The sequence below is a fragment of the Pseudorca crassidens genome, chromosome 3 (assembly GCF_039906515.1).
Source record: "Pseudorca crassidens isolate mPseCra1 chromosome 3, mPseCra1.hap1, whole genome shotgun sequence".
In the NCBI taxonomy this organism is placed as follows: domain Eukaryota; kingdom Metazoa; phylum Chordata; class Mammalia; order Artiodactyla; family Delphinidae; genus Pseudorca; species Pseudorca crassidens.
In genome coordinates, this window is record NC_090298.1 from 169,359,815 (window position 1) to 169,383,720 (window position 23,906).

General features: G+C 44.6%; 1 protein-coding gene across 2 annotated transcripts in view; it reads right to left on the minus strand.

Moving 5' to 3' along the window:
• The window catches only part of CREB3L3 (cAMP responsive element binding protein 3 like 3), a 40,303-nt gene extending 16,438 nt beyond the window's left edge, over positions 1-23,865 (minus strand). For both annotated transcript variants that reach the window (XM_067734174.1, XM_067734175.1), the window contains exons 1-2: positions 23,721-23,865; positions 16,049-16,112 (exon numbers count right to left, since the gene is read on the minus strand). The gene's annotated coding sequence lies outside the window, so the exon portion shown is untranslated. The remainder of the gene's footprint in view (positions 1-16,048; positions 16,113-23,720) is intronic.
• Positions 23,866-23,906: the final 41 nt, after the last annotated feature.

A 23,906-nucleotide genomic window follows, 5' to 3' on the forward strand; every position in this document is an offset into this window, starting at 1 on the left:
TTCTTGGGAACATTTACATTTCTTCATGGAGCCTGAAGGAACTGTAGCCCAGATCTATATTAGCTCTTATCTTTTTGCCCAGGGCAAATAACTTCCCTCTGTGGGTTTCAGATGTACTCAAGTGGTAAGATGTTCAAAAGCCACTGGGTTCTACGTGAAACACCATGAAATTATGATATTCAGTCTCACACCCTTAAACATACAAGATTCCTATCTATAAAATCCCAGCATTTAGTTTAGGGCACATAGAAACTGCTTCCTGAATCTTTACTGACTGGAGATTGCATACTGTACTAGATTCTAGCTCAGACAAGTGGTAGTTAAAAGTCAGAAAAGACTGAAAAAAATTCAAACGAGAAAACTCTTAAAATTGAGAAAATGCTAACCATTTCCTCTGCAGCTTGGGGACAGTTCTATAGGAGGTAGTATGATTCAGTGGCTAAGAAGAACTCAGGGTTTGGAGACAGACAGACGTGTGTGTGAACTCTACCTCCACACCTCACAGATATTACAGATATTACATTAGACCCTGGGAAGTCACTTCACTCCAGAACTCCCCTTTCCACTCTATAGCACTCTCGGGGTGCTGAGCTGTAGGAGTGTAGATTTGGGGCTGTTGGCCATCATTACCCCATGATGGGAGAAGCTATCTGGGAATGAAGCCCACCCAGAATACAGCAGAGCAGACAGAGAGCAATCAATCCCTGACAACATGGTCTGAAGTCCTGGACTCAGCCATACCTGAAATCCACTCCTTGGCTTCAGAAACATGGCAGTGATGTGAGCCAGTGACTTCCCTTTTTGGTTTAAAATTTTTGAGCTGGAGTTTCTGACCCTTGCACTGAACAAACAAAACAAACAAACAAAAAAACTATTTACTTTCCTTGATTAATCCTGTCCACAGAGCTGTCTCCCCCTGCCCCAAACTTCACATTTGAATGTAGATTATAGAGATTAGCACTTAACACACTCTCCTCAGGTATTTGTTGATTGGTCCTGCCTGTCTGTATTGTCTTTTCAAAACTAGACTGAGTCCCTTGAAGGTTGAAGGCAGGTCTGTTCATCTCCCTTGACACTACTCAGGGCATGGTGGTTGCTCAAGAATGTCTGGCCAGTTCTGAATTTGCCAAAATGGTCCTCGCCTATTCACATATCATTGCTTTCCTTCCCCCTTACTTTTTGGCTGCCAAATGCTCATAACTGAATCTCTTATACTCTAACCTGATGGCATGCTATTAGCATTGGTTTGCACCAAGACCCTGTGTAAATTTTTTTAATTAAAAATATATATAATTTTTGGACTTCCCTGGCAGTCCAGTGGTTAAGACTCTGGGCTTCCACTGCAGGGGGCACAGGTTCGACCCCTGGTTGGGGAACTAAGATCCCGCATACCACATGGCACGGCCAAAAAAAAAAAGAAAGAATATTCCGGAACTCCAGAAATCCCTTTTCAGGAGTTACCCCTCCCCCCCATGGAGGTAACCACTGTTCTGAATTCCGTGGCATTATTTTTTGGCTCTCACTACTTCCTGTGTATCCGTCACCCTCCCCCTTCCCTCAGCTCCCACACTCGTGCTTCTGTTTATCTTCCAGTGGGCTTTGCACATGTTTATTACAATCCATCAGCAAGTTTTGATAGCTCTGCCTTCAAAATACGTTCATTCTTTGCCTGCTCCATTTCTACTGTCCTGGTCCAGCCCCATCCTCACTGGGCTGGACCAGTGCACTCTCCCCCTTCTCCTCCTCCTGGCTTCCATGCTTGCCCCCATAGTCTGCTTTCCTTATTAGGACTCAAAAAGCCCTCTCCCTCATTACCTTTGCACCATCTTCCACTGCTTTCCCTCTCTCTCCCTCCACACTGGACTCATGTCACCAGGCACGGTCCTCCCTCAGCGCCTCTGCACTTGCGGTCCTATCCCCTTTCCTAGATCTCCCTGTGGCTGGCTCCTTTCACCTTTAAATGGCTGCTCGAATTCACCTCCTCCATGAAGCTCTCCATGACTACCTTCTTTAAAACCAGTCTCCATCCCCATCTCGATTTATGTTTCTTCATAGAAACTTACTGTCACCCGACACTATATATTTTGTTCATTTATCACAGTGTACATTCATTCAACAAACATTTATGGAGTGTCTATTCTGTGCCAGGCAGAGGGACACATCCTAGGGAATGTCAATATTCATTCATTATTTCAGTCTACAGAAGTGTCTTTTACTCCTTCTATACATCAACATTGATCCAGGTGCTTAACAAGTCAGAGATAGGAAAGGTTGTGGGGTGGAGTACCATAAAGTCTCTAGCTAGAATTCACCTGCAAAATAGGGACAATCATTAGGACAAGACCTACTGTGTGCAGTATCCCTAGTGCCTGGAACTGTGCCTGGTACGCAGTAGCTGACGAATCAATACTTGTAGAAGGAACAACTGAACATGTATAAATATAATCATGGAGTTTAGCGCGTGGCTGACAAACTACAGTCTATGGGCCAATTCTGGCCCCTTATTTGTTTTTATAAATAAAACTTTGTTGGCACATGGTCACTCCCACTAGTTTACATATTGTTTACAGTTGCTGTCACACAGTTGCATGGTCTTGACAGAGACACTTTGGCCCGCAAAGCTGAAAATATTTACTATCTGGCCCTTTTCAGAAAACGTTTTCTGTAATCCACAGGTTCTGTGGATTAGACTTGCTCAGCCCAACAGCAGGATTAAGTTCACATGTGGTTACTGAGCGCTTGAAGTATAAAAAGTGTGACTGAGGAACTGGATTTTAACTTTTATTTAATTTCTATTCATTTAAATTAAAAAAATTGATACTTAATTCAGTTAACAGACAACTTTTGAGTATATGTGGAACAAGTTGCATATGTGAATCTACATTTTTACTGTAAATCTTCTGAACTCTATAAATACAGATCGAGGATTTCTGATGAAAACTGAGCATCCACATTGAGGTGGGTTGAACGTGTGAAATACACATTGGATATCCAAGACTTAGCATGAAAAAAAGTGAAATACTGCACTCATAACTGTGACACTGACTGCACGTTGAAATGGTAACAGCTTGGGTTTATGAATTCAGTCATTCAGACTGACAAAAATTTATTATTAATACGAAACTTCATTTTGCTTTGTACTTTTCTGATGTAACTGCTAAAAACTTTAAAGTGAGAATATTTCCATGGAACTGGCTGGGGTAGAGCAGGGCCTGGTTTCGAATCCTGCCTCTACCACTTGTAACTGTGGGCAAATAACTTTGCTCCTCTTGACTCATTTTCTTTATCTGTAAAATGGGGGATAAAGGCCCTGCTTCACCGGGTTCTTGGGGGTTTGATCCATTATAACAAGTGGAGTGCTCAGAAGGGACGCCCACACAGCCAGATCTCAAACTCTGGCCATTTTTAGGGTTATTACTATTATTACTAGTATATGAATCTGTAAGGAACACGCCCCGCTCAGCTTCCAAGGTGCTCGAAGGGCAGACGTCTGCTTGTCATTTTCCGGCCCCCTCAGCCCTTTGGCCTCAGCACAAGTCTGGCCCTAATGACAGTCCCCATTTTGCACAGGAGGACAGAGGGGCTAATAAGGGGCTATGATTCACCATGGCCACTCCATGAGTCAGCCACCATTGAGACAACGCCCAGGTCCCCTGCCCCAGATGGGGACATGTCCCTCGGTACCATGTCACCTCCGCATTCCTTTGGCTGCTTGCCAGAGGGTCCTTTCTACTTCTCCCTTTAGGTCAGTTTTGGGGGAAAGAGGTGAGGGGCTCTGGGAGCACCTGCTCCCCCCCTCCCTTCCCCTTCCTCCCCCTCTTTCTCCGGGACTCTCCCTTGGGGTACGGCCAGGCCAGGCAGTGAGTAAAACCCTTGTGACATGGGTGTGGCTGAGGCAGGCCAGGGGCTGGGGACAGGGGGACTCTGATCGGGCTCTTGGGCAATGCCAACTGATTAGCACCTAATCCTCCAGGCTTCCCAGTCCAAGGGGTTCCTGGCTCTCAGGGGTGACTGAAGACAGGAAGTTTGAACCAGGGTCTCCCAATACCATGAGAGGCGAGACTTTGTCAAGGGGTGGGAGGCTCCCTCTGTCCTTCCTAAAGCATGAAGGACGTTATGTCCAGGAATTCATTCATTCATTCTAGTGACTACTTCTTTTTTTTTAATAGTTTATTTATTTATTTTTGGCTGCGCTGGGTCTTCGTTGCTGCACGCGGGCTGTCTCTAGTTGCGGCGAGCGGGGACTACTCTAGGCACGCGGCCTCAGTAGTTATGGCGCACGGGCTTAGTTGCTCTGCGGTATGTGGGATCTTCCCAGACCAGGGCTCGAACCCGTGTCCCCTACATTAGCAGGTGGATTCTTAACCACTGCGCCACCAGGGAAGCCCCAATGACCACTACTTCTTGAGTGCCTGATGTGTGCCAGGCATTGGGGACCCAGCAGAGAATATAACCAATTATTCCCCATGCCCCGCCCCTGTGGAGCTGATGTTCTGAGGTGGGGAAGATGCTAAGTAAAATCAGTTGTGCATAAGCAAGTAAATAAATAAATTGAAGAGAAACACAACATTGTAAATCAATTATACTTCAATTAGAAATATAAAGAATAAATAAATTGGGAGAGACCAGGTATAGAAGAATAAAGCAGGAAAGAGAGATGGGAGGGGTTGGGTCAGGGAGGCCTCGGCAGAAAGATCCTGGGGAGTTGAGGGCAGGGTGGTGCCTTGTTCCAGGATGAGAAGGCTGATGTCAGTCCTGTGATGGTTCTAGAAGTTTCTGCATGGGGCTGGATGGGATGTGTTTGTGGAAAGAGCTGGGAGGTCCCTTGGGTCAGAGATCCGGTTCTCCAAGCTTGGTGTCAGGGTCTAGCCCTGAGCCAACCATAGGAAGGGGGTCCCCCAGCTTCAGGAGACCAGGTGGCCTCTGGGACAGTACCCCGTGAGGGTCCTGAGTCTAGACCAGCAAACGGGGTCAGCGCCCCTGCCATCTCGCAATCCACACCCTTCTGCCCAGTCCTTCCCCCATGTCTCACCACCATCTCATCTCACCTCATCTCGGTGATTATTTTATGGCTGGTGGGTCCAAGGGTCAGAGCTGACCCTCTCACCAGGAAAAGGAGGCCTCCTACGGCTGTGGATGTGGTCAACTCAGCTTCCTTCCCCTTGTGGGCGAGGAGACCTTGTCTCCTCTGGCTCCACCCCTGGGGCTTCTGGGAGGGAGTCCTTAAGGTTCGGGTGGGGGAGGCATGTCGGGGTCCCCAGAGCCTGAATTCGTCCTGGCCCTCCATCCCTCACCTTCTGAATGTGTTTGCTTGTAGCTGCTGAAACAAAGTCCCACAGACTGGGGGCCTGCAACAACAGAAATGTATTCTCTCCCAGTCCCAGAGGCTGGTAGTCCAAGATCAAGGTGTCAGCAGGGCTGGTTCCTTCTGAGGCCTCTCTCCTTGCCTTTTACATTATTTTTTAAAGAATTTATTATTTATTTATCGGCTGCGTTGGGTCCTCGTTGCTGGGCGCAGGCTTTCTCTAGTTGTGGTGAGCAGGGGGCTACTCTTCGCTGCAGTGCGCAGGCTTCTCAGTGCAGTGGCTTCTCTTGTTGCGGAGCACGGGCTCTAGGAGTGTGGGCTTCAGTAGTTGTGGCTTGCGGGCTCCAGACGTGCAGGCTCAGTAGTTGCTGCGCACGGGCTTGGTTGCTCCACGGCATGTGGGATCTTCCCAGACCAGGGCTCGAACCTGTGTCCCCTGCACTGGCAGGCAGATTCTTAACCACTGCACCACCAAGGAAGCCCCTCTCCTTGCCTTTTAGATGCCATCTTGTCCCTGTATCTCTGTGTGCAAATGTCCCCTTTTTACAAGGACCTCAGTCTTATGGGTTAGAGCTCACCCTAGTGACCTCACTTAACTCGATTACCTCTTTGAAAACCCCCAACTCCAAATACAGTCACATTCTGAGGCCCTGGGGGTTAGGACAACAACATATGAATTTGGGCCTGGGGGATACAATTCAACCCCTAACACCCCTCAAAGCTGTGATGAAACCCAAGCCTGGTGGTCACCTCTCCAAGTAGCTGCCCTGACCACCCCAGCCAAAATCACCCCCCCATCCCAGTCACACCCAGTACAAGCCCTTTGATGGGAGGGAATTCTGTTTATCTATCTATGTTATCTGTTTACACCAGGGAGCAGAGACCTGTATATTTTGATCACCGATATACCTCCAGCCACGAAATCAATCCCCCACCACCACTGAAGTGGCTCCAAACCCATCTGTGGAGCAAACCCCACAATTCAGTGTGCGCCACGGGTCTCAAGAGAAATACACCTGCTCTCGGCCGAGTTGGGTTATCTGTGTCGTCTCTAATCAATTCAAAACTTTCCCATTTTGTGTGCAATTGCTTTCTGGACTGGGTGCCAGGAGGTCGAAGTCCTAGCCCCAGCTCAGCAATCAACTTGGCTGTGACATCACAGAGTCCCTCCTCCCCTCTGAGACTCTGGTTCCCCATCTGCAAAATGGGCCGATGGATCTAAAGGTTATATAAAATGAAGCCCCTTCCAGGTTAAACATTGGGGTTAATGTTTAATCCTAGGGAGAATCTGACCAGGAGCGTAGTTTGATAAGAGTCATGGGCCACGTTGTGTACATATATATGGAGAAGCCCACCAGGTAGGGGACAATCCCGTTCACGCATGAGCGAGGTGGAACGGGCTGAGAAAGTGTTAAGAAAGAACCGCGCCCTGATTCTTCTCTCTGGGAGCATGGTTAATCCCCAAACGTCCTCCCTGCTGCAGGAAGAACACTGTAGAAATCTCAGATCACCAACAGAATCTCCAAGTTAGAGTACACTTAAATGATCACCAAAACCCTCAAGAGAATTTAGTAACTTTTTTTTTTTTGGCGGCGCAGTGTAGCATGTGGGATCTTAGTTCCCGGAAGGACCAGGGATTGAACCCGTGCCCCCTGCAGTGGAAGCGCTGAGTCAACCACTGGACCGCCAGGGAAGTCCCTAGTAACATTTATTTTCATGTTACATTGCTTTTACAATTACCTTCTAATTGGGGCATCTGATACTGGTCTAATTTACCATCGTGTTACTAAGTGTCTTTCAAAAATAAATTTATTGAAGAAAAAAGCCAAATACATAATAATGCTGAAGATGGTACTAAACTTTCTTCAACAAATGTACCTTAGGGCTTCCCTGGTGGCGCAGTGGTTGAGAATCTGCCTGCCAATGCAGGGGACACAGGTTCAAGCCCTGGTCTGGGAAGATCCCACATGCCGCGGAGCAACTAAGCCCGTGCGCCACAACTACTAAGCCCGTGCGCCACAACTACTAAGCCCGTGCGCCACAACTACTAAGCCTGTGTGTCTGGAGCCTGTGCTCCGCAACAAGAGAGGCCGCGATAGTGAGAGGCCCGCGCACTGCGATGAAGAGGGGCGCCCCCTTGCCGCAACTAGAGAAAGTCCTCCTACAGAAATGAAGACCCAACACAGCCAAAAATAAAAATAAATTAATTAATTAAAATGTATCTTAAAAGGAAACATTATAACACCAGGTTTTGGGTTTTTTTAAGTATCAGTGCCTAAAACAGATGCAAAAGAAAATAAACAATGTTATTATATTCTAGAGAGCTACTGTTGCCTGTGGAAGGTTCTGGATTAGGTGACTCTTAAAAACTTAGCAAAAATGTGTTAAAGACACAACAGCACCCAATTTGAGTGCTTCTTGACAGAATCAGACAGTTTAAAAAAGGATTGAAAAGTCATTTCTTACCTTTCTTAGGTTTATTTTGTATATGCAATTTGCATGCAAACGTGCATGGAGAATCCCAGCGGGGCCTCCAAAACAAACAGACAAACATGCATGGAGAACTCACTCTGCATTGAATTCTCTCAAACCATCCCCACCCCCACTCTCTTGGACTTCCCTTCTCCACAAAAAAACAATGCCATTTCTCCTAGGCCCAGCGTCTGGGTCTGGGCACCCAGTCTCATCAAAACCACAGCTAAAATTTATTGATCACTCACTGTGCCAGGCACTGTGAAAAGTACACAAATAAACTTGATCCTCCAAAAACCCCAAATGAGTTGGGGACTTTGTAAATACCCATTTTGCAGATAAGTAAACTGAGGCTCGCGGAGGGGATGCTCTAGCCCAAGCAGCTTGTAAGTAGTGATGCTGAAATTCAAGGCAGCAACGCTAAGTCAGAGCTGCCCCCGGGGTGAGCCAGAGTCAACCCCAGGTAGCAGTGCTCATGGCCACAACAGGCCGGGGCTTTGTCGTGTCATCTAGCACAGAGCGAATGTCATGGTTACGGCTCTCTGGATTCAATTCCAGCCCCTCCTCTTGCAAGCCGTGTGACCTTGAGCAAGTTATTTGCCCTCTCTGTGCCTCTACTCCTCCCCAAATGGGGAGAATAGTAAAGATCCAGAGAACTCTTATACACGAGCGGTGGCATACCACGGCTGGGGAGAGGGGAGCAGCTCACCCCAGGTGCTATCAAAAACGAGGCCCATTAATTTCTAAAATATACAAACAGCTTGTATAACTCAATAATAAAAAAACCCAAACAACCCAAACAAAAAATGAGCGGAAGACCTAAATCAACATTTCTCCAAAGAAGACATATAGATGTCCAAGAGGCACATGAAAAGATGCTCAACATCGCTAATTATTAGAGAAATGCAGATCAAAACTACTATGAGGCATCACCTCACACTGTTCAGAATGGCCATCATCAAAAAGTCTGCAGATAAAAAAATGCTGGTGATGGTGTGGAGAAAAGAGAACCCTCCTACACTGTTGGTGGGTACGTAAACTGGTGCAGCAGCTATGGAGATTCCTTAAGAAACTAAAACTAGAATTGCCCTATGATCCAGCAATCCCACTCCTGGGCATACATCCAGAGAAAACTCTAATTCTAAAATATGCGTGCACCCCAATGTTCACAGCAGCACTATTTACAATAGCTAAGGCATGGAAACAACATAAGTGTCCATCAACAGGTGAATGGATAAAGATGTGGTATATATGCAATGGAATACTACTCAGCCATAAAAAGAATGAAATAATGCCATTTGCAGCAACATGGATGGACCTAGAGATTATCATACTAAGTGAAGTAAGTCAAGCAGAGAAAGACAAATATCATATGATAGGACTTATATGTGGAATCTAAAACATGATACAAATGAACTTATTTACAAAACAGAAAACAAATGTATGGTTACCAAAGGGGTAAGGAAGTGGGGGAAGGATAAATTAGGAGTTTGCGATTAGCAGATTCAAACTACTACATATGAAATAGATAAACAACAAGGTCCTACGGTATAGCACAGGAAACTATATTCAGTATCTTTTAATAAACCATAATGGAAAAGAATCTGAAAAGAATCTGAAAAGTGTATCTATCCGATACACTTTGCTGTACACCAGAAACTAACACACACTGTAAATCAACTACACTTCAATTTATAAAAAAGAAAATCTGAAGTAAAAAAGGGGAGCCCATTGTCTGCAGAGAATTCAGAAACTGATAATAAACCTGATTTTATTATTATTTTTTTATCAACGTGCATAGACAATGCTGAACAATGTCAGTGTCGAAATAATCTCCCCTTAAGAAATCTTTTACTGGTCTAAACCAGGGAGTGAGCAAAGTTTTTCCATAAAGGGCCAGATAGTAAATATTTTCAGCTCTTTGGGCCAGATGGCAACTACTCAGCTTGTGATCCCAGCAAGAAAGCCACTGCAGACAATTCATCAATGAATATGGCCCAGTGCCAGGAAAGCTCTTTACATGGACACTGAAATTTGAATCCTCTATAGTTTGCACATGTGAAATATTATTCTCTTTTTGATTTTTTTTAAAGATATTTTTTGGATGTGGACCATTTTTAAAGTCTTCCTTGAATTTGTTACAATACTGCTTCTGTTTTTGTTTGGTTGGTTTTTTTTTTGCGGTACGCGGGCCTCTCACTGTTGTGGCCTCTCCTGTTGCGGAGCACAGGCTCCGGACGCGCAGGCTCAGTGGCCATGGCTCATGGGCCCAGCCGCTCCACGGCATGTGGGATCCTCCCGGACTGGGGCACGAACCCATATCCCCTGCATCGGCAGGTGGACTCCCAACCACTGCACCACCAGGGAAGCCCTGCTTCTGTTTTATGCTTTGGTTTTTTGGCCACGAGGCATGTGGGATCTTAGCTCCCCGACCAGGGATCGAACCCACACACCCTGCATTGGAAGGCGAAGTCTTAACCACTGGATCACCAGGGAAGTCCCTCTATTTTTTATTTTTTTCCCAACCAGTTAAAAAAAAAAACAACAAAAAACACTCCTTAACTCCTACAAAAATAAGCTGGATTTGGCTGACAAGTCATGGCCTGTCCACTCTTGGTCTGAACAATTGCTGTGGTTTAACCACTGGAAGTTTTGAATTAGCACATTTTATTACTTATCCTTTAATAAACATTGTATTTTACACAGAAGTGAATTTGGAGAACTTCATGCAATGCATTTGGCTCCAGACACACACAGACTCAGGTATACACATTCATTTGAAGAGCTAGTTCTTAACGATTCTAATTCTTTTGAGTTCTCTTTGGAAACAGTTCATATTTCCAACCCTTGTGGTATTACACGATCTTGTGTTTAAACAGTAGATTTGAAATAAACAGTGATGGGCCAGTGATTTTAAATGCAAAGAAACAGAGTTTGAGCTACTTCACTTTTTTTTTTTCCCTATCTGACCACTTGGACCTTCTATTTCTGTTTAAAAGTTTAGACAGTGCACCAATTGCAAATTATAATATTTTTGTTTGGCAAGCTCAAATTTTAATTCATTTTTACTGGATTTGAGCCGTACCTTTAAAATGGAAATATCAATAATTTCCTCCTTTAAATTATTATTCTTGTTTGATGATTTAAACTTATTAAACTATAAAGCTATTATTCATTGCTGCAACAGATCAGTAGAGATATGTACCTACATGTAAAGAGAAGTTTTTCTTTAAAAAAAAATTTATTAATGGAATTAAAATGTATCCATTCATCACCTTTTTCCCTTTATTGGACTGGGATATTTATTTATTTATTTAATTTTTTTTTTTTTTTTTTTGTGGTACGCGGGCCGCTCACTGTTGTGGCCTCTCCCGTTACGGAGCACAGGCTACGGACACGCAGGCTCAGCGGCCATGGCTCACGGGCCCAGCCACTCCATGGCATGTGGGATCTTCCCGGACCGGGGCATGAACCCGTGTCCCCTGCATCGGCAGGCGGACTCTCAACCACTGCGCCACCATGGAAGCCCTATTTATTTAATTTTTTAACATCTTTATTGGAGTATAATTGGTTTACAATGGTGTGTTAGTCTCTGCTGTATAACAAAGTGAAGCAGCTATACATATACATATATCACCGCATCTCCTCCCTCTTGCATCTCCCTCCCACCCTCCCTATCCCACCCCTCTAGGTGGTCACAAAGCATCAAGCTGATCTCCCTGTGCTATGTGGCTGCTTCCCACTAGCTACCTATTTAACATTTAGTAGTGTGTATATCGGACTGGGATATTTATTTTACGTATGTTACTGGTGTGATTATATAGCTCGTGTTCAATGAAAGAAAAAATTTCACTCCATACTTCTCTTATGGCTATTACAATTATTGGTTGCTTTGCATAATTATTACTGACACTTTCTGGCTTATAGAGGAGTGAGTGTTAAAACAAGATTTCCTTCAGCTTTTAAGTGTGCTATGTAAGCCACTGCATTGAGGCACTTAATACCTGGTTCCTAGTGTCAGACAAATATTTATTATCATCCCTAGTCCACTGACAAACTATACCCCCATAGTCTGTCTTTGTAAAGACTGAGAGCAAAGAGCAGCTTTTGCATTTTCAAATAATTTTAAAATACAGAATAATTATTTCGCTTTAAAAATATAGGAAGAAGGGCTTCCCTGGTGGCGCAGTGGTTGAGAGTCTGCCTGCTAATGCAGGGGACACGGGTTCGAGTCCTGGTCTGGGAGGACCCCACATGCTGCGGAGCAACTAGGCCCGTGAGCCACAACTACTGAGCCTGTGCGTCTGGAGCCTGTGCTCCGCAACAAGAGAGGCTGCGATAGTGAGAGGCCCGCGCACTGCGATGAACAGTGGCCCCCGCTTGCCACAACTAGAGAAAGCCCTCACACAGAAATGAAGGCCCAACACAGCCAAAAATAAATAAATAAATAAATAAACTCTTACCCCCAACATCTTCTTAAAAAAAAAACAACCAAACATTAAAAATATAGGAAAAAATTATTTCGCGACACAGGAAAATTACATGAAATTCAAATTTCAGCCTCAAAAAATAAAATTCCGTGGCGCACAGCACGCCCATTTATGGACTGTATGGTCTGTGGCTGTTTGGGGACAAGAAGAGCAGAGTTGACTAACTGTGATGGGCTGTGTTTAAGCTATTTGCTACGTGGCCCTTTAAAATTTTTTTTGCAGACTCCTGCTCTAATTTTTCAACCCCTCTCCTCCAAACCCCCAACTCTGGAATTCCATGTTCAGAGACTTAGGCCCCCAGGTCCTCTTCTATAGACAGCTGCCCAGCGTCACCCAGTGGACCCTTCCCCTTCCCACCCAGGCCTGGCCTGAGGCTGGGGGAGACCGGTCAACTTCTCAGTCCCTGGCGCCCTCTAGTGGACCCCGCGAGCAACTGCCTTCTCAACCTCCTTCCCTGGCGGCCCCACCCACGCCCTCCCTCCCCGCCAAACCCAGGTCTCCTGGGAAGTGGGGAGGAGTGGGAGGTTATTTTTGTGCCCCCTCCTTGTCCTGATTCCTCCCCCTGCCCCCTGCCAAGGTCTCCAGGACTCCCCTATCCTGGGGCCATGATCCTACTCTCCCACCATGCTTTACACACTAGGACTCTCAATGAATTAAATCCCATTCAGTCGTTGTCAAAGATGTTGACAAATTTGAACAGCTTTGTTACTTTCCAAAGCCCCTTGGTGTGTATACACACCACCTCTTAATTTGTGCTTTTTATCTGTACGTACGCCTTGCATTTGTGTAGCATGCCATTCTTTGCCCCTCCAAAGTGTTGTTTAAAAATATTTATTTATTTATTGGGCTAAACCGGGTCTTGGGGCATGCAGGATCTTGGTTGTGGCGTGCGGGATATTTACTTTCAGCATGAGGGATCTTTAGTTGCGGCATGAGGGATCTAGTTCCCTGACCAGGAATCGAACCCTCGCCCCCCTGCATTGGAAGCGCAGAATCTTAACCGCTGGACCACCAGGGAAGTCCCTCTCCTGAAGTATTTTGATCCACATAATTTCATCCAACATCTGCAGGAACTGGCTGGTATTTCACACTGAAGACATAGAAGGACAGAGGAGATAGGTAATATATATGCTCAGGCTAAGAGATGATGTTGGGTCCAAGGCCCGAAAAGACTCAGGTACAGTGGTGAGCTGGAGCTGGCTTCCTCTGGCTGGTGAGATTCAATGACATCACGCAGGTAGATTGAAATTGGCCAGGGTTGGGGTATTTACACCTCAGGAATCAGCAGATGCTACAAATTAGGGATTTTCTGTGTGGATCACGAGACGGAAGGTGTAACCATTGCGCTTTGGGATGTGAGCAGAGCATCAGCAGCATGGCAGTCAGAAAGGAAGATAGTCCTCCTGGGAGAGGGCATCCATGCCAGCTGTGCCAGGGACTTTTGGGAAGACAAATCACTCATTTTCAGAGCCTTCCTTCCTTCATCACTCATTTATTCATTCATTTTCCCCATCAAATATTTATCAAATATTTGCCTGATGTCGTAAGACGTTACCCATTCCTTCTCAAATATTAGAATAATGCTTGGACCTTTTCCCCCCCAAAAGCTGTGATTATTTATAAAGTCCAGTACCACCTCTCCAAGATATCAGATGTGAGTTATTAGATTCAAAATGAACTAGCTTAGGGACTTCCCTGGCGGTCCAGTGGTTAAGACTCCGTGTTTCCACTGCAGGGGGTCCGGGTTCGATCCCTCCTCCGGGAACTAAGATCCAACATGCCAGTGGGGCATGGCCAAAAACAAAACAAACAAACAAACAAACAAAAACTAGCTTAATCCCTACTGCAAATGCAGCAAGTGCTTCTGCTATGCCTGTCATTTCTAGAAGTCTGACCTTGTTTTCAGGGTTAACTGCTTAAGGTTGGCAAATGGCCTGTATATCCAACTGCCTTTTGCCATCTCCATGCGGGCGTCTCACAAGCCTCCCAAATTCAATGTGGCTGACTGAGCACCTGCCATTCCCCCAAATGTGCTCCTCCCGCTGCCCTTCCTGTCTCACTAAACGGAAGCTCCAGCCTTCCAGTGCTCAAGGTCAAAACGTTGGGTTGTCCTTGAGTTTTCTCTTTCCCTCACACCCCACATCCATCCATCAGCAGTCTTATCCACTCTGTCTCACTCTGCTCCAGGCACCCGGGCCTCCTGGCTGTCCCTCCAACACGCCAGGTGCGGTCCTGCCCCAGGACCTTTGCACTGGCTGTGTCATCTGCCTCAGAACCCTTCTTCCAGATCTCGATGGAGCACACTCCCAACTTTTTCTGCTTTTGCCAAATGTCACCTTCTCAATGAGACCGTCCCTGACATCCTATTTATTTATTTGGTTGTGCCGGGTCTTAATTGAGGCTCACGGGCTCCTTAGTCGCAGCATGCATGTGGGACGTAGTTCCCTGACCAGGGATGAAACCCGGGCCCCCTGCATTGGGAGCGTGGATTCTTAACCACTGCACCCCCAGGGAAGTCCCTGACATCCTATTTAAAACTGTGACTTTTTTTTTTTTTTGGGCGGTACGCGGGGCTCTCACCGCCGTGGCCCCTCCCGTTGTGGAGCACAGGCTCCAGACGCGCAGGCCCAGCGGCCATGGTCCACGGGCCCAGCCACTCCGAGGCATGTGGGATCCTCCCGGACCAGGGCATGAACCAGTGTCCCCTGCATCGGCAGGCGGACTCTCAACCACTGCGCCACCAGGGAAGCCCTAAAACTGTGACTTTTGCCCTATTCCCAGCTTCTGTGTTTCCTCTTCTCTTGCATTCGCTATTTTTCTTCCGCGGCACTTGCTGAAATGGGACATACTGTTTTTTATTTGTTTGTGGCCTATTTCTCCCTATCAGACTGTGAGCTCCATGAGAGCTTGGAATAGAGTAGGGGTTCAATAAAAATTTGAACTGCTGTATCTGTTGAATGAATGAATGATTTGCCTTAACTTAGTTATGAGGAACATGCCGCGTCTTATACCCCAAATGCCTCGAAGTGTAACCAATGTCCTGATGCCCTAGATCAGGGGTTGGCAAACCACAGCCCATGGGCCAAAGCCAGCTCACCACCTGCTGTTGTATTGTCTTCAAGAATGCATTTTACACTCTTTAACTGGTTGAGAAAAAGTTTTAAGAATATTTTCTGTTACTGAAAATGATATGAAATGCCAATGTCAGTGTCGCCTGGCCACACCCATTTGTCTATATTTTTGCGACAGAGACTGGCCCTCAGAACCGAAAATATTTATTATCTGGTCCTTTACAGAAAAAGTTTGCAGAGCCCTGCTCTCGTGTCAAAGGAGGAAATGGTGTTGCCAAAGGGGAAACTGAGACCCAGAGGGGTGAGATGAGTTTTCCAAGGCCCCACGTTTCTGAGGGACTCCTCCTTTGCTGAATTATCTGAACAATGTTTCTGATGCTTTACAGGAAACAGAAGTCAGACTGCCGGGGACTTCCCTGGTGGTCCAGCGGGTAAGACTCCGCGCTCCCAGTGCAGGGGTCCCAGGTTTGATCCCTGGTCGGGGAACTATATCCCGCATGTATGCCGCAACTAACAGTCTGCATGCCACAACTAAAGGGCCCTGCATTCTGCAACGAAGATTCGGCATGCTGCAACTAAGATCCGGCGCAGCCTAAATAAATAAACAAATATTAAAAAAAGGAAGAAAAAAAAAGAAAGAAGGAAGGAAGAAAGAAATCAGACTGATGAAGAAACACCTTCATAAACTGAAGGTCACCTGAGGTACTGACCTTGAGAGAGAAATCTGCACCCAACCATCTGATCTTGCCAAGCCCCGGAGATTTTTAATTGCCCCTGTAAAAAAAGAAAAAATAAAGTCATCGCTCACTCTAGAAACCTTGAGTTTGGGACTTTGATCGAAGTGATTACGACATCCCATCAAAACTCCATTTGACTTCATCCCTTCCGCAGACATTTATGGGCACAGTCAGAAGCTGAGGGCAAACTGGAGGCAGAAAAGCAAGTTTCCGGGGGCTGGGGAGCAATGGCTAACGGGAACGGGGTTTCTTTTGGGGGCGATGGAATGTTCTGGAACTAGATAGCAGTGAGGGTTGCACAACACAGTGAATATACTAAAAACCACTGATCCGTGCACTATATTTTTTTATAATTTTTTGGCCTTGCCACGCAGCCTGCGGGATCTTAGTTCCCCAGCCAGGGATCGAACCCGTGTCCCCTGCAGTGGAAGCACGGAGTCTTTACCACTGGACCGCCGGGGAAGCCCCCATAAACTTTAGAAGGGTGGATTTTGCATTACATACATGATGCCTCAATTTAAAAAAATAATAATAAATTTTAAAAGACAATGCTTATCTGTTTCTTACTAAATAACAGTGCTATGAAATAAATAAATAAAGGGAAGGCAAAAAGTAAATTTCACCTATTAACCACCCCTGCCCCAAGTCAAACTCCTTTTCCACATTCCTCCTAATTCTTGTTCATCTGCATGGACCCTTTTTGCACAGCTGTAAAATAGATATCATCTTGCCCATCCATTGTTCAGGACATGATACAACATCATTAAAAAAGAAAAACAACTCTAGGGGTGGGAGTGGGAGGGGCGAGAAATGGGTGAAAGGTGTCAAAAGGTACAAACTTCCAGTTATAAAATGAGTCCTGAGGACACAATGTACAGCATGGTGACTATAGGTAATCGTACCGTGTTGTATATTTGAAGGTTGCAAAGAGAGGAGGTCTTAAAATTTCTCATCACAAGAAAAAAAAAAGGTGTTTGTTAACTATGTGTGGTGACGGATGTTAACTAGTCTTGTTGTGGTGATTGTTTCTCAATATATACATAAGCCAAATCATTAGGCTGTACACCTGAAACTAATATAATGTTATATGTCAATTATATCTCAAGAAAAATAATCAAATAATAAAAGGAGGTAAAAAGGAAGGAAGGAGGGAAGGAGGGGGAAAGAAAGAAAGAAAGGAAGGAAGAAAAAGAGAGAAAGAAAAGAAAGAAAGGAAGGAAGGAAGAGAAAGAAAGGAAGAAAAGAAAGAAAAGAAAAGAAAGGAAAGAAAGAAAGAAAGAAAGAAAGAAAGAAAGAAAGAAAGAAAGGAAGAAAGAAAGAAAGAAAGAAAGAGAGAGAGATAGGAATTCCTTGGCAGTCCAGTGGTTAGGACTCTGCACTTTCACTGCCCAGGTCTGTCTGAGGTTCCATCCCTGGCTGGGGAACAAAGATCCCTCAAGACGCGGGTGGTGCGGCCACCAACAAAATGAAAAGAAAAACAAAACAAACAAGCAAAAAACACAAAAAAATCCCTCTCGGGATGGCATCACAGAGATGGGCCTCTGTGCTTTTGTCCACTTATTTGCTACTTCCTGAGTTTTTGCTTAACCCCATATCCCTTTCTCTCTCTGAATAGCTAAGTATCTGGATCGAAGCTGATGCAGGGAATGATCACAGACGTTTCTGTTGAATGAAGTAATTAGTGAATATCCATATCCCCTGGGGTAGGTCTTTCTGCCTGGCAGGGAGTAGACGCTCAATAAATGTTAGTTGAATGAACACACACCGTTTTGGTGGAGGAATATTTCAGCTCCCCAATGTATAAAAGTAGTGGTGTGTTGGTCTGTGTTTAACAACCGGCTCTCTTGAAAGGGAATTTAGATATCTCTGTATATCTAATATATATTATACATGTATAACTACATGCATTGCAGACATCTCTATATGTTGAATATACATTACATGTGTATAATATACATGCATTGCAGACATCTCTATATGTCGAATATACATGTGTATAATATACATGCACTGCAGACATATCTATATGTCGAATATACATTACACGTATATAATATACATGCATTATATAATATATATATTTATTATTATTTATTTTATATTTTTTGGCTGCCTTGGGTCTTCGTTGATGCACGTGAGCTTTCTCTAGTTGCGGCGAGTGGGGGCTACTCTTTTTTATGGTGCATGGGCTTCTCATTGTGGTGGCTTCTCTTGTTGCAGAGCACGGGATCTAGGCTCATGGGCTTCAATAGTTGTGGCACATGGGCTCAGTAGTTGTGGCTCCCGGGCTCTAGAGAGCAGGTTCAGTAGTTATGGCGCATGGGCTTAGTTGCTCTGCGGCATGTGGGATCTTCCCTGACCAGGGCTCGAACCCATGTCCCCTGCATCGGCAGGCGGACTCTCAACCACTGTGTCACCAGGGAAGCCCCCTAATATATACTTTTAAATGTTAACAATATAAAGGAGGTGTAGGACACAATTTACAAATAATAATCACATATACAATACTGTATTATAAATTCTACATAGCCACTTGAATCTCAGAATAGGTTTTGGTTGATTTTTGCCAAACTCTTGTATACATAGCCAACCTCTGGTGGCAAATAATGGAACAAGTGTAGTTCTGACATGAACGTTGGCAATATTTTTCATTTATGTTAATAAGTAACATGAAAGTGAAGATGTATGTTGGAATTTCACTTGTTCATCAATAATGTGAATGTCTTCTTTGGTGAATCATGTAACGGTTTTTGAATACTGGAAAATATCTTTCCATTTCTGTGTGTGTGTGCTAGTCACAACCTAACAATAGTAGACACACATTTTGACATTTAATCTGCATTATTAACTTTTCTCCACCATTTTTTTTGTTTGTTTGTTTGTTTTTTTGCGGTACGCGGGCCTCTCACTGCTGTGGCCTCTCCCGTTGCGGAGCACAGGCTCTGGACGCGCAGGCTCAGCGGCCATGGCTCACGGTCCCAGCCGCTCCACGGCATGTCTCCACCACTTTTTAAAGCCTAAACCAGGAGTTGGCATGCTATGATCCTCTGCCTGTTTATGTAAATAAAGTTTTATTGGCACCTGGCCATGCCCATTTGGTTAGTGTGGTCTGTGGCTGCTCTCTCCGTACAGACATGCAATAGAGATGTAGGGCCCACAAAGCAGAAAATATTGACCGATCCTTTACCAAAATATTTTCTGACTCATTCTATGCAATCAAAAACACAATAAATCAAGCCCTCATTTGTATCATTTGCCAATTTCCAGAGTGTAAATACTCCCACTAGGGACCATTTCAATCTGCCAATGTGATGTCAATGACACAAAGTTAAAAAAGTACAGAAAGTACCTCCCCATCATATTTCCACCAAACAGATACAATAACAAAAACAATGAAAATAGGTGAAAATCAAAGCAAATTAAAAAGCACACATAATAGCAAAATATAATTAGCATGTGATGTTTTGAGTATAAATACTTTTTACTTTTAAAAAAAATTGAGGTGATGGGGACTTCCCTGGTGGCGCAGCAGTTAAGAATCTGCCTGCCATTTCAGGGGACACCGGTTTGAGCCCTAGTCCGGGAAGATCCCACATGCTGCGGAGCAACTAAGCCCATGCACCTCAACTACTGAGCCTGCGCTCTAGAGCCCATGAGCCACAACTCCTGAGCCCATATGCCACAGCTACTGAAGCCTGTGTGCCTGGAGCCCGTGCTCTGCAACAAGAGAAGCCACCACAATGAGAAGCCTGCGCACAGCAACGAAGAGTAGCCCCCGCTCACCACAACTAGAGAAAGCCTGCACACAGCAACAAAGACCCAATGCAGCCAAAATTAAATAAAATCTAAAAAACAAAAAAAAAATGGTGTCGTCAAAAGTCTTCTGTAACTTTCTAAGACTTTTTTACGTTGTTGTTGTCATTTGTGAGTTTACTGCTGCCTAATATTTCTTTGGGGACTATACTGGAACATATTTTTCCATCAATGGATATTCGTATTGTTTCTAGATTTTTGCCAAAGAGAACATTAGCATACGTGTCTCCTGGTTATAGAAGGGCATATGCCTAGGGGTAGAATTGCTGGGTTGTAGGTAGTCTAGATAGAGCTCAACTGCAGTATGCAAAGGGGTCAGGTCAGCCGTTCTTCCAGTTAATCCATTGCCCAGGTGAGAGAGATAAAGTTCAGGGTGCATTCCGAGATAGGCCGAGTGTACACATGTGATATTAATGCTAAATTGTTCCTGAGTAAGATAAACACCACTTTGAATTGAATCTATCAACAAAGCCATTAGAAACTAATTTCCATGGGGAGGGGGAGATTTCAGAGAGATCCAAGTCTCTGGGACCAGGGAACAGATGTATCAAGAAAGATGTGATTGGAACCAATGATAAGCAGAGAGATAGGTAACAGGGTGAGGTTACAGAGAAAAATGTACTCCGTGGTCAAGATAGAGAAGGGGCTGGAGGGCAAGTCTGCTGTAATCTCAACAATAAAAGCTTATGTTCTATAACAAGGGCCAAGCATCAGGTGATTAGCAGGAAGTTCGCCTCCCAAGGACAGGAGCACCCATTTCATTAATTCAAGTAGCATATATTCGGAGGCTTCCACTATCCAAGGAGGTGGACTGGAAGAGAAAGAGACAAATCCAACAGCTTCCTTGCCTTCAAAATGTTCATAACTAGACGGGAAGATAGAATAAGAGAGCAGGGAAGGGAATCAGAATGCAGCGAGAGCCATACGCCAGAAACAAGCAGGGTGTATTGGGAATTCCAAGGAATAGGGAACTGGAAGGAACAGGGAGAATCAGATTTAATGTATGCTGAGCCCCCAACTAGGAATCGAGGAGAAAATTCTGCTCATTAGAAAAGATTTGATCCCTTGATCCTCCTCAAGAACTAATTTAACTCAGCCATAAAAAAAAAAAAGAATGAAATAATGCCATTTACAGCAACATGGATGGACCTAGAGATTATTATTATACTAAGTCAGACAAAGACAAATATCGTATGTCACATATATGTGAAATCTAAAAATAATGATACAAATGAACCTCTTTACAACACAGAAACAGGCTCACAGACATAGAAAACAAACTTATGGTTACCAAAGGGGAAAGGGAGGAGATAAATTAGGAATTTGTGATTGACAGATACACACCACTATACATAAAATAAACAACAAGGACCTATTGTATAGTACAGGGAACTATATTCAATATCATTTAATAACCTATAATGGAAAAGAATCTGAAAAATATATAATATATACATAACTGAATCACTTTGTTGTACACCTGAAACATTGTAAATTGACTATATTTCAATAAAAAAAAAAGAACTAACTGATTGGTCTACATGAAGGGCAGTCCCCCAGATACACACGATGGAATATCATACATACAGCAAGGAAAAAACCAAATTACTGTTACATGCAATCACATGGATGAATGGCCAAAATATTTTGCTGAGCAAAAGAAGTTGGGCACAAGAGTACATACTGTACAATTCCATTTCCACGAAGCTCTAGAATATGCAAAACTAATCTCTGGAGATAGAAATCAGAATCTAGGGTGCCTGTAGGGGAGTAGGGGGCTGCAGCCAGCTTGTCTTGGCTCATAGGTGCCTATTGTTACTATCCTTTCCAACTTCATGGTAGATGGAAATAAGTCTCGGTGGGAATATATACACCACAGAAAAGGACAAGTACTACAAATTACAAACCAGCCTCTCTCTCTCTCTCTCTCTCTCTCTCTCTAAATCTCTCGTTTCACAAGCCCATCGTTAAACATTTACCAGCACACCACTGCTGCTTGGGGCAAGGGGGATTAACTGAATAGGACACCTAGAAAACTTTCTGGAGTGATGGAAATGTTCTGCATCTTGTTTCCGGGAATGGTTTCATGGGTGTATACAGTTATAAAAGCTTAAGGAATTGAACATTCAAGAACTGTGTGTTTATTACATGTGAGTTACAGCTCAATAAAAAAGACTATATGTATATATAGCCTAAAATAAAATAAAATCATAGAGAAATCATTTTGCAGAACAGAAAGACATTGGAAACGCCCAGATCTGGGAAAGGTCATGGCATTATTTGAGGCTAGATGAGCATTCTTCTGAATTTTGGATGAGCGACTGGGAGCAGTGAGAGGCAAAACAAACACAGCTCAGATTGTAAAAGTGGAGGGGCAGGCAGTGTCTGGGAGCAGTTTTCATCAGGGGAGAGCTATGGTTACAACTTTGCATTTTTAGACCATTGTCACATTTTGCAATTATGTATATTTAGATTATGTAGCTATTTTTTTAAACATTGTATCTCTCAGTGCCCAGCGCGGGTCTAGCACCTAAAAGGCTTGCAAATTAACTGTTAAAAGAATGACTGCAGGGAGGCTGGACAGGAAGTGGGCAGGGCTGAGCCAGGGGGACCAGGGGACCTGGGTTGAACCTAGAAGAGGTGGACTGAACCTTCCTCTCTCTGTTTTTTCCCACGTGAAGATGCACCCTACCATGAAATGCACACAGGTGCTCATAGATGTGAGCCAAAAAAAGCAATGTGGTGAGTTTTTCATGAAGCCAACTTTTTCCCATTTAAATGGCTGTGCCTTTATTCAGTGCCATATACTGCCTCCTTTTTTTTTTTTTTAATTGGTGTTAAAAATGACCTTTCTCATAAAATGGTGTAGCCGCTGTGGAAAACAGTATGATCCCTCAAAATAATTAAACATAGAAACACCATATAATCCAGCAATTCCGCTTCTAAGTAGATATCCAAAAAAATTGCAAGCAGGAATATGAACAGATATTGGTACACCCATATTCATAGCAGCACTATTCATCACAGCCAAAAGGTGGAAACACCCAAATGTCCATCAGTGGGTAAACGGATAAACAAAACATGGTCCAACCATACAGAGGAATATTATTCAGCCTTAAAAAGGAACGAAATTCTGACACACGCCACAACATGGATGAACCTTGAGGACACTATGTTGAGTGAAATAAGACAGTCACAAAAGGACAAATATTGTATGATTCCACTTTATATGAGGTCCCTAGAGGAGGTGAATTCATAGAGGCAGAAAGTAGTGGTAGTCTGGGGGAGTAGAATGGGGAGTCAGTGTTTCATGGGGACAGAGTTTCAGTTTGGGAGGATGAGAAAGTTCTGGAGATGGATAGTGGGGATGGTTGCCAAACCGTGTGAATGTACTTAATGCCACTGAGCTGTGCACTTACAAATGGTAAAATGGTAAATTTTATGTTACATATACTTACAACAACAAGTTTTTAAACGACCTCTCTTTCGTGAAAGAATGATGGTAATTGATATTATGTATGTGTATGTGTGTGTGTGTGTGTGTGTGTCCATAATTGGCAAAAAGCCTTTGACTCTGAGGTCAACTTAAGTCTCCCACTTTTTTTTTTTTTTTTTGCGGTACGCGGGCCTCTCACTGTTGCGGCCTCTCCCGTAGCGGAGCACAGGCTCCGGATGCGCAGGCTCAGTGGCCATGGCTCACAGGCCCAGCCGCTCCGCGGCATGAGGCATCTTCCCGGACCGGGGCACGAACCCGTGTACACTGCATCGACAGGAGGACTCCCAACCACTGCGCCACCAGGGGAGCCCCTCCCACAACTTTTGAGGATTTTACCGGGTGATGTATTCCCAGTCCGGCACCTGCAAGGCTCTAAGGGTCTGACGTCTCCCTCACGCACACCTGCCCACCGCGTCCTCGCTCTCGCCCTGCCTCTCCCGAACGCCCTCCTGGCGCCCCAGGCACATGCGCACACGCTCGGTGGGAGACGAGCGAGTGCGCATGCTCCATGCGTCGCCTAGA